Genomic DNA, 11,091 nt, shown 5'->3' on the forward strand with positions numbered 1-11,091 from the left:
TTTTTTTACCCTTCCTGAAGGACTAGCTTCTGGGAAGCACAGGTTTTGAACCTGCAAACTCTGCTGTCTGCCTGTCTCTGAGTCCACAGGAGGAACCACTGCCCCAGCCAGACCTTGTGCTCAGAGTGGGGTGTTTTCGCCAGTCCTAGGCCTACACAGTGCACTTGGGATTGGGCGGCCTGAGATCACCCAAATGTTACATTGTAGATTGTTTGTTTGCAGTTCCGGCTCCCCAGGACATTGGACAGACCCAAGTCCCTCCAGGCCAGCCAGAGAAAAAGACTCCTCACATCCTTGGTGCAAATGGAGTGGAGGGGGAGGGGAGAGAGGTGCATGTGTGGGTTGCTCATGCCCAGGTGGGTGTGGGGGGCCGTGGCAGGCCTTGGAAGGTGGTTGAGGGGCAGAAGGAGACTGTTTGGGGGGCAGGCTGCAGGCAGGGGAGCCTCTGAATAGGTGCAGGGCTGTGTGTGTGGGTGTGGTGGCAGGGGGTTAGGGCAGGTCCCCCTGCTGGATGGTGAGATGGCAGCTGGGCTGGCCCAGGGTCCCCAGAGCTGGAGGGCAGCAGCAGGCTGGCAGGAAAGGAGTGCAGGGAGGCACACAGTAGATGACAGTTGGGGAGCTGGGGGGCAGGGGGCAAGGTCAAATGGAGGCATACCTGAGGAAGGGGAGGGGGCTGGACTGGAGAGTCGGTGGAGCTGGAGGCAGGCAGGCCCCAAGAATCAGGCACTGACAGGACCAGATACCTGCACCCACCCACTGGATAGCAGCTGCAGCAGCCAGAGCAGCAGCCCTGGCTTGCCAAGGCCAAGGGCCCTGAGTGAGTCCCTCTGAGGAGGAGGAAGAGGAGGAGGAGGAGGAGGAAGAGGTGGACGACGGCCACTGTCAGCAGGCAACGGGGTCGACAGGGGCCTCCCTCCCGTATGGAGGCCTGTGTCCAGGTGGCTGCCCGCCAAATTCAGGGCAGCTCGGGGCAGCTCAGGGCTCCCAGGGCCCTGGGGGATGTCTCTGGTTGGGGGCTGTCAGTCAGTCAGTCAGTCAGTCAGTCAGTCAGTCAGTCAGTCAGTCAGTCAGTCTGTCTGTCAGCGCACTTGCTTGGACAGGGGCCTGGCGGCCCTTGGCCCCCAACCCTGGGCTGTCAGATGCCGGCCCCGCCCCCGGACACGCCCCCACCGTGCCCCTGGCCCCAGAGCCCTGCCCACCTGTGCCGGCTTTGGCCTGGGGTTGTGGCTCTGGTGGCTGGCCACCACCCCTCTTGTCAAGTTCAGGGTGGGGGTCATGGCCTCCCTAGGGGTCAGCTGGATGGGCGGGGTCCCCGTGGCCTAGCAACCTCTCGAGCCCTCTGTGATGCCCCCCCCCAGGATTCTGTGCGCAGGCGCACTGGCACTGGGCAGCCCAACTGCCCTGCCACTAGGTCAGGTGGCAGCGCCCACACCCCAGGGCCCTGGCACAGAGGGACAGAAGGACGGGAGGACAGCTCTTAGCGACGACGGACCTCGGGGCTGGCAGCCAAGAGCAGAAAGGAGGAGTTGCGCCTGGGAGCCAAGGAGCCCGGGCCACAGCTGCCAGCATGCCTGCCTGCCTTGCTTGATGCCTGTATGCAGCCTCTGTCCAGGTGGGTTTCTCAGTTCCTCTCCTCTCCTCTCTTCTCCTCTCCTCTTTGCTCCTCTCCTTTTGTCTCTCCTCTCTTCCGGGTGCCCTGATCACCATCTCGAGCACTTCTGAAATTTTGCCTGTGACAACTGCCCACACCACTCCTCTGCGCCCCTGACGTCACCCAGCACACAGGCTCACCTTCTCAGCCAACCCACACCCACACCCACACCCACACCCACACCCACACCCCCCACCACATTCCCAGGATCAGCCCCTCTGCCCTATTCAGCCAAACTGGCCACTTGGCAACATATCCGTGCAGGCTTGACTGTCTTAATCATTCAAGGTGATATCTCCTTTTGTACTTAGCTTGGTTGATTGGTGGATGGATAGTTGGTTGGATGGATGGATGGATGGATGGATGGATGGATGGATGGATGGACGGGTTGATGGACTGGTTTTGTAGAGGCAGAAAGCCATCTATGGGTACTTGAGACTGCTGGCATCAGAGTGCTAGTCTGCTGTCAAATGTAAAATGTCAACTCGTCAACAAATAAATTAAATAATTAAATAAACTGGGTTACAAAAAAACAACAACACGATGTCTTTGCCCTTTCTGGATATGCTATGCTGTTTGGATCTTAATAAGGAAAGCATTGTCCTGAGCAGCCCCTTGAAATTTTGGGATATTTCATTTTCCCTCCTTTTCTTTTTTATTTTGCTTTCTATTATCTTGATTTATTTATTGGAATGAGACAGTCACGAATTGAGACGGAAGGGAGGGATAGAGATTTTGAGAACCGGAGAGACACCTGCAGCACTTCTGCACCTCTTGTAAAGATTTCCCCCCTGCAGGTGGGGCCCAGGGTCTTGAACTCAGATCGTCCTACAGTGTAACATGAGTGCCTAACCAGGTGAGGCACCACCTGCTACCGTTAATGTGACATTTTTTTAGCAATGAAAAGAAATTCTCTTGGCTAGGTAAGAAATAAATAATAAGTAAATAAATAAATAAATAAACAAAAGTGGATTTGCATTTACACAGTGGAAACACACACACACACACACACACACGGACATATTCATGTATATTACCTGTATTATGTATTTATGTATTTATTTATTTATTTATTGCCACAAGGGGTTATTGCCACAGCTCCGTGGCAGCACCACGAATCCACTGCTCCCACGGACCATTTTCTCCCCTTTTGCTGCCCTTGTTGCGTGATTATTGTGGTTATTAAATTTATTATTATTATTGTTGTTGTTGCTGTTGTTTTTGTGATGGTTGCTGTCCTTGCAGAAGACAGAGATAAATCGAGAGAGGAGGGGAAAGAGAGATGGGGGACAGAAAGATAGGCCCCCTGCAGATCTGCTTCACTAAATAAATAAAGTTCATTTTCATTTTACTCAGTAGAAACACAGTGACCCCTATACATGTATATTACCTGAATTATTTATTTATGTATTTTTTATTTCCTTATTTATTGATTTATACATTTATTGCCTCCAGGGTTATTGTCAGGGCTAGAGGCCAGCACCACGAATCCACTGTTCCTGCTGACCACTTTTTCCCCTTTTTCTGCCCTTGTTGCCTGTTCTTTGTTGTGGTTATTATTATTATTGTTGTTGCTGTTACTGTCCTTGCATAGGACAGAGAGAAAGGGAGTGAGGAGTGGAAAGACAGAGGGGGGAGAGAAAGGTAGACCCCTAGAGGTCTGCTTCACTAGATAAATAAAAGTGCATGTACATTTACAAAGTGGAAACACAGACACATGTATACATGTATATTACCTGTATATTTTCTCTATGAGTATATATATATATATATATATATATATATATATATATATATATATATATTGCTTCCAGGGTTATTGCCAGTGCTCGGTGCCTGTACCAGAATCTACTGCTCCTGTAGATCATTTATTCTCCTTTTGCTGCCCTTGTTGCTTGATCATTGTTGTGGTTCTTGTTGTTGTTGTTGTTACTGTCCGTGCACAGGACAGAGAGAAAGGGAGAGGGGAGGGGAAAAGCAGAAGGGGGAGACAATGATAGACCCCCTGACGATCTGCTTCACCCCCTGTACAGCGACTCCCCTGCAAGAGGGGTTCTGCGGGCCAGACCCCGGACCCTTCCGCCTGTCCCCTCGTTTCGCGCCACCACTGCTTTACCCTCTGACATACCGCCCAACCTCCCTGGATTTCCTTTTGACAGCAATATGTCCTGTCTATTTTTTGAATCCTCATTATCCTGAGGCTCAGTCCTGGAAATAGTGTCATGAGACAACACAGGGGGACCTCTGGAATCAGAGAGCGCCTGGAACAGCAGCAGGGGCTCTGGAGCCAGGGCAGGAGCCCCTAGCCATCCACCCTCCTCGGAGTCCACGTGCCAGCATCTTGGTCCTGCTCCCTCCCAAAAAGATTTTTTCCCTTGTTTCATAGAGAAAGAGGCATCGCACAGGAGAGTCAGGTAGCGCTAATAAAAAAATAAAAAAGCCTTTTTTTTTTTTTTTTTTTTTTTACCCTTCCTGAAGGACTAGCTTCTGGGAAGCACAGGTTTTGAACCTGCAAACTCTGCTGTCTGCCTGTCTCTGAGTCCACAGGAGGAACCACTGCCCCAGCCAGACCTTGTGCTCAGAGTGGGGTGTTTTCGCCAGTCCTAGGCCTACACAGTGCACTTGGGATTGGGCGGCCTGAGATCACCCAAATGTTACATTGTAGATTGTTTGTTTGCAGTTCCGGCTCCCCAGGACATTGGACAGACCCAAGTCCCTCCAGGCCAGCCAGAGAAAAAGACTCCTCACATCCTTGGTGCAAATGGAGTGGAGGGGGAGGGGAGAGAGGTGCATGTGTGGGTTGCTCATGCCCAGGTGGGTGTGGGGGGCCGTGGCAGGCCTTGGAAGGTGAGGGGCAGAAGGAGACTGTTTGGGGGGCAGGCTGCAGGCAGGGGAGCCTCTGAATAGGTGCAGGGCTGTGTGTGTGGGTGTGGTGGCAGGGGGTTAGGGCAGGTCCCCCTGCTGGATGGTGAGATGGCAGCTGGGCTGGCCCAGGGTCCCCAGAGCTGGAGGGCAGCAGCAGGCTGGCAGGAAAGGAGTGCAGGGAGGCACACAGTAGATGACAGTTGGGGAGCTGGGGGGCAGGGGGCAAGGTCAAATGGAGGCATACCTGAGGAAGGGGAGGGGGCTGGACTGGAGAGTCGGTGGAGCTGGAGGCAGGCAGGCCCCAAGAATCAGGCACTGACAGGACCAGATACCTGCACCCACCCACTGGATAGCAGCTGCAGCAGCCAGAGCAGCAGCCCTGGCTTGCCAAGGCCAAGGGCCCTGAGTGAGTCCCTCTGAGGAGGAGGAAGAGGAGGAGGAGGAGGAGGAAGAGGTGGACGACGGCCACTGTCAGCAGGCAACGGGGTCGACAGGGGCCTCCCTCCCGTATGGAGGCCTGTGTCCAGGTGGCTGCCCGCCAAATTCAGGGCAGCTCGGGGCAGCTCAGGGCTCCCAGGGCCCTGGGGGATGTCTCTGGTTGGGGGCTGTCGTCAGTCAGTCAGTCAGTCAGTCAGTCAGTCAGTCAGTCAGTCAGTCAGTCGTCGTCTGTCAGCGCACTTGCTTGGACAGGGGCCTGGCGGCCCTTGGCCCCCAACCCTGGGCTGTCAGATGCCGGCCCCGCCCCCGGACACGCCCCCACCGTGCCCCTGGCCCCAGAGCCCTGCCCACCTGTGCCGGCTTTGGCCTGGGGTTGTGGCTCTGGTGGCTGGCCACCACCCCTCTTGTCAAGTTCAGGGTGGGGGTCATGGCCTCCCTAGGGGTCAGCTGGATGGGCGGGGTCCCCGTGGCCTAGCAACCTCTCGAGCCCTCTGTGATGCCCCCCCCCAGGATTCTGTGCGCAGGCGCACTGGCACTGGGCAGCCCAACTGCCCTGCCACTAGGTCAGGTGGCAGCGCCCACACCCCAGGGCCCTGGCACAGAGGGACAGAAGGACGGGAGGACAGCTCTTAGCGACGACGGACCTCGGGGCTGGCAGCCAAGAGCAGAAAGGAGGAGTTGCGCCTGGGAGCCAAGGAGCCCGGGCCACAGCTGCCAGCATGCCTGCCTGCCTTGCTTGATGCCTGTATGCAGCCTCTGTCCAGGTGGGTTTCTCAGTTCCTCTCCTCTCCTCTCTTCTCCTCTCCTCTTTGCTCCTCTCCTTTTGTCTCTCCTCTCTTCCGGGTGCCCTGATCACCATCTCGAGCACTTCTGAAATTTTGCCTGTGACAACTGCCCACACCACTCCTCTGCGCCCCTGACGTCACCCAGCACACAGGCTCACCTTCTCAGCCAACCCACACCCACACCCACACCCACACCCACACCCACACCCCCCACCACATTCCCAGGATCAGCCCCTCTGCCCTATTCAGCCAAACTGGCCACTTGGCAACATATCCGTGCAGGCTTGACTGTCTTAATCATTCAAGGTGATATCTCCTTTTGTACTTAGCTTGGTTGATTGGTGGATGGATAGTTGGTTGGATGGATGGATGGATGGATGGATGGATGGATGGATGGATGGATGGACGGGTTGATGGACTGGTTTTGTAGAGGCAGAAAGCCATCTATGGGTACTTGAGACTGCTGGCATCAGAGTGCTAGTCTGCTGTCAAATGTAAAATGTCAACTCGTCAACAAATAAATTAAATAATTAAATAAACTGGGTTACAAAAAAACAACAACACGATGTCTTTGCCCTTTCTGGATATGCTATGCTGTTTGGATCTTAATAAGGAAAGCATTGTCCTGAGCAGCCCCTTGAAATTTTGGGATATTTCATTTTCCCTCCTTTTCTTTTTTATTTTGCTTTCTATTATCTTGATTTATTTATTGGAATGAGACAGTCACGAATTGAGACGGAAGGGAGGGATAGAGATTTTGAGAACCGGAGAGACACCTGCAGCACTTCTGCACCTCTTGTAAAGATTTCCCCCCTGCAGGTGGGGCCCAGGGTCTTGAACTCAGATCGTCCTACAGTGTAACATGAGTGCCTAACCAGGTGAGGCACCACCTGCTACCGTTAATGTGACATTTTTTTAGCAATGAAAAGAAATTCTCTTGGCTAGGTAAGAAATAAATAATAAGTAAATAAATAAATAAATAAACAAAAGTGGATTTGCATTTACACAGTGGAAACACACACACACACACACACACACGGACATATTCATGTATATTACCTGTATTATGTATTTATGTATTTATTTATTTATTGCCACAAGGGGTTATTGCCACAGCTCCGTGGCAGCACCACGAATCCACTGCTCCCACGGACCATTTTCTCCCCTTTTGCTGCCCTTGTTGCGTGATTATTGTGGTTATTAAATTTATTATTATTATTGTTGTTGTTGCTGTTGTTTTTGTGATGGTTGCTGTCCTTGCAGAAGACAGAGATAAATCGAGAGAGGAGGGGAAAGAGAGATGGGGGACAGAAAGATAGGCCCCCTGCAGATCTGCTTCACTAAATAAATAAAGTTCATTTTCATTTTACTCAGTAGAAACACAGTGACCCCTATACATGTATATTACCTGAATTATTTATTTATGTATTTTTTATTTCCTTATTTATTGATTTATACATTTATTGCCTCCAGGGTTATTGTCAGGGCTAGAGGCCAGCACCACGAATCCACTGTTCCTGCTGACCACTTTTTCCCCTTTTTCTGCCCTTGTTGCCTGTTCTTTGTTGTGGTTATTATTATTATTGTTGTTGCTGTTACTGTCCTTGCATAGGACAGAGAGAAAGGGAGTGAGGAGTGGAAAGACAGAGGGGGGAGAGAAAGGTAGACCCCTAGAGGTCTGCTTCACTAGATAAATAAAAGTGCATGTACATTTACAAAGTGGAAACACAGACACATGTATACATGTATATTACCTGTATATTTTCTCTATGAGTATATATATATATATATATATATATATATATATATATATATATATATTGCTTCCAGGGTTATTGCCAGTGCTCGGTGCCTGTACCAGAATCTACTGCTCCTGTAGATCATTTATTCTCCTTTTGCTGCCCTTGTTGCTTGATCATTGTTGTGGTTCTTGTTGTTGTTGTTGTTACTGTCCGTGCACAGGACAGAGAGAAAGGGAGAGGGGAGGGGAAAAGCAGAAGGGGGAGACAATGATAGACCCCCTGACGATCTGCTTCACCCCCTGTACAGCGACTCCCCTGCAAGAGGGGTTCTGCGGGCCAGACCCCGGACCCTTCCGCCTGTCCCCTCGTTTCGCGCCACCACTGCTTTACCCTCTGACATACCGCCCAACCTCCCTGGATTTCCTTTTGACAGCAATATGTCCTGTCTATTTTTTGAATCCTCATTATCCTGAGGCTCAGTCCTGGAAATAGTGTCATGAGACAACACAGGGGGACCTCTGGAATCAGAGAGCGCCTGGAACAGCAGCAGGGGCTCTGGAGCCAGGGCAGGAGCCCCTAGCCATCCACCCTCCTCGGAGTCCACGTGCCAGCATCTTGGTCCTGCTCCCTCCCAAAAAGATTTTTTCCCTTGTTTCATAGAGAAAGAGGCATCGCACAGGAGAGTCAGGTAGCGCTAATAAAAAAATAAAAAAGCCTTTTTTTTTTTTTTTTTTTTTTTACCCTTCCTGAAGGACTAGCTTCTGGGAAGCACAGGTTTTGAACCTGCAAACTCTGCTGTCTGCCTGTCTCTGAGTCCACAGGAGGAACCACTGCCCCAGCCAGACCTTGTGCTCAGAGTGGGGTGTTTTCGCCAGTCCTAGGCCTACACAGTGCACTTGGGATTGGGCGGCCTGAGATCACCCAAATGTTACATTGTAGATTGTTTGTTTGCAGTTCCGGCTCCCCAGGACATTGGACAGACCCAAGTCCCTCCAGGCCAGCCAGAGAAAAAGACTCCTCACATCCTTGGTGCAAATGGAGTGGAGGGGGAGGGGAGAGAGGTGCATGTGTGGGTTGCTCATGCCCAGGTGGGTGTGGGGGGCCGTGGCAGGCCTTGGAAGGTGGTTGAGGGGCAGAAGGAGACTGTTTGGGGGGCAGGCTGCAGGCAGGGGAGCCTCTGAATAGGTGCAGGGCTGTGTGTGTGGGTGTGGTGGCAGGGGGTTAGGGCAGGTCCCCCTGCTGGATGGTGAGATGGCAGCTGGGCTGGCCCAGGGTCCCCAGAGCTGGAGGGCAGCAGCAGGCTGGCAGGAAAGGAGTGCAGGGAGGCACACAGTAGATGACAGTTGGGGAGCTGGGGGGCAGGGGGCAAGGTCAAATGGAGGCATACCTGAGGAAGGGGAGGGGGCTGGACTGGAGAGTCGGTGGAGCTGGAGGCAGGCAGGCCCCAAGAATCAGGCACTGACAGGACCAGATACCTGCACCCACCCACTGGATAGCAGCTGCAGCAGCCAGAGCAGCAGCCCTGGCTTGCCAAGGCCAAGGGCCCTGAGTGAGTCCCTCTGAGGAGGAGGAAGAGGAGGAGGAGGAGGAGGAAGAGGTGGACGACGGCCACTGTCAGCAGGCAACGGGGTCGACAGGGGCCTCCCTCCCGTATGGAGGCCTGTGTCCAGGTGGCTGCCCGCCAAATTCAGGGCAGCTCGGGGCAGCTCAGGGCTCCCAGGGCCCTGGGGGATGTCTCTGGTTGGGGGCTGTCAGTCAGTCAGTCAGTCAGTCAGTCAGTCAGTCAGTCTGTCTGTCAGCGCACTTGCTTGGACAGGGGCCTGGCGGCCCTTGGCCCCCAACCCTGGGCTGTCAGATGCCGGCCCCGCCCCCGGACACGCCCCCACCGTGCCCCTGGCCCCAGAGCCCTGCCCACCTGTGCCGGCTTTGGCCTGGGGTTGTGGCTCTGGTGGCTGGCCACCACCCCTCTTGTCAAGTTCAGGGTGGGGGTCATGGCCTCCCTAGGGGTCAGCTGGATGGGCGGGGTCCCCGTGGCCTAGCAACCTCTCGAGCCCTCTGTGATGCCCCCCCCCAGGATTCTGTGCGCAGGCGCACTGGCACTGGGCAGCCCAACTGCCCTGCCACTAGGTCAGGTGGCAGCGCCCACACCCCAGGGCCCTGGCACAGAGGGACAGAAGGACGGGAGGACAGCTCTTAGCGACGACGGACCTCGGGGCTGGCAGCCAAGAGCAGAAAGGAGGAGTTGCGCCTGGGAGCCAAGGAGCCCGGGCCACAGCTGCCAGCATGCCTGCCTGCCTTGCTTGATGCCTGTATGCAGCCTCTGTCCAGGTGGGTTTCTCAGTTCCTCTCCTCTCCTCTCTTCTCCTCTCCTCTTTGCTCCTCTCCTTTTGTCTCTCCTCTCTTCCGGGTGCCCTGATCACCATCTCGAGCACTTCTGAAATTTTGCCTGTGACAACTGCCCACACCACTCCTCTGCGCCCCTGACGTCACCCAGCACACAGGCTCACCTTCTCAGCCAACCCACACCCACACCCACACCCACACCCACACCCACACCCCCCACCACATTCCCAGGATCAGCCCCTCTGCCCTATTCAGCCAAACTGGCCACTTGGCAACATATCCGTGCAGGCTTGACTGTCTTAATCATTCAAGGTGATATCTCCTTTTGTACTTAGCTTGGTTGATTGGTGGAGGATAGTTGGTTGGATGGATGGATGGATGGATGGATGGATGGATGGATGGATGGACGGGTTGATGGACTGGTTTTGTAGAGGCAGAAAGCCTCTATGGGTACTTGAGACTGCTGGCATCAGAGTGCTAGTCTGCTGTCAAATGTAAAATGTCAACTCGTCAACAAATAAATTAAAATAATTAAATAAACTGGGTTACAAAAAAACAACAACACGATGTCTTTGCCCTTTCTGGATATGCTATGCTGTTTGGATCTTAATACGGAAAGCATTGTCCTGAGCAGCCCCTTGAAATTTTGGGATATTTCATTTTCCCTCCTTTTCTTTTTTATTTTGCTTTCTATTATCTTGATTTATTTATTGGAATGAGACAGTCACGAATTGAGACGGAAGGGAGGGATAGAGATTTTGAGAACCGGAGAGACACCTGCAGCACTTCTGCACCTCTTGTAAAGATTTCCCCCCTGCAGGTGGGGCCCAGGGTCTTGAACTCAGATCGTCCTACAGTGTAACATGAGTGCCTAACCAGGTGAGGCACCACCTGCTACGTTAATGTGACATTTTTTTAGCAATGAAAAGAAATTCTCTTGGCTAGGTAAGAAATAAAATAATAAGAAATAAATAAATAAATAAACAAAAGTGGATTTGCATTTACACAGTGGAAACACACACACACACACACACACACGGACATATTCATGTATATTACCTGTATTATGTATTTATTGTATTTATTTATTTATTGCCACAAGGGGTTATTGCCACAGCTCCGTGGCAGCACCACGAATCCACTGCTCCCACGGACCATTTTCTCACCCTTTTGCTGCCCTTGTTGCGTGATTATTGTGGTTATTAAATTTATTATTATTATTGTTGTTGTTGCTGTTGTTTTTGTGATGGTTGCTGTCCTTGCAGAA

The sequence above is a fragment of the Erinaceus europaeus genome, chromosome 5 (genome assembly GCF_950295315.1).
Source record: "Erinaceus europaeus chromosome 5, mEriEur2.1, whole genome shotgun sequence".
Lineage (NCBI taxonomy): Eukaryota > Metazoa > Chordata > Mammalia > Eulipotyphla > Erinaceidae > Erinaceus > Erinaceus europaeus.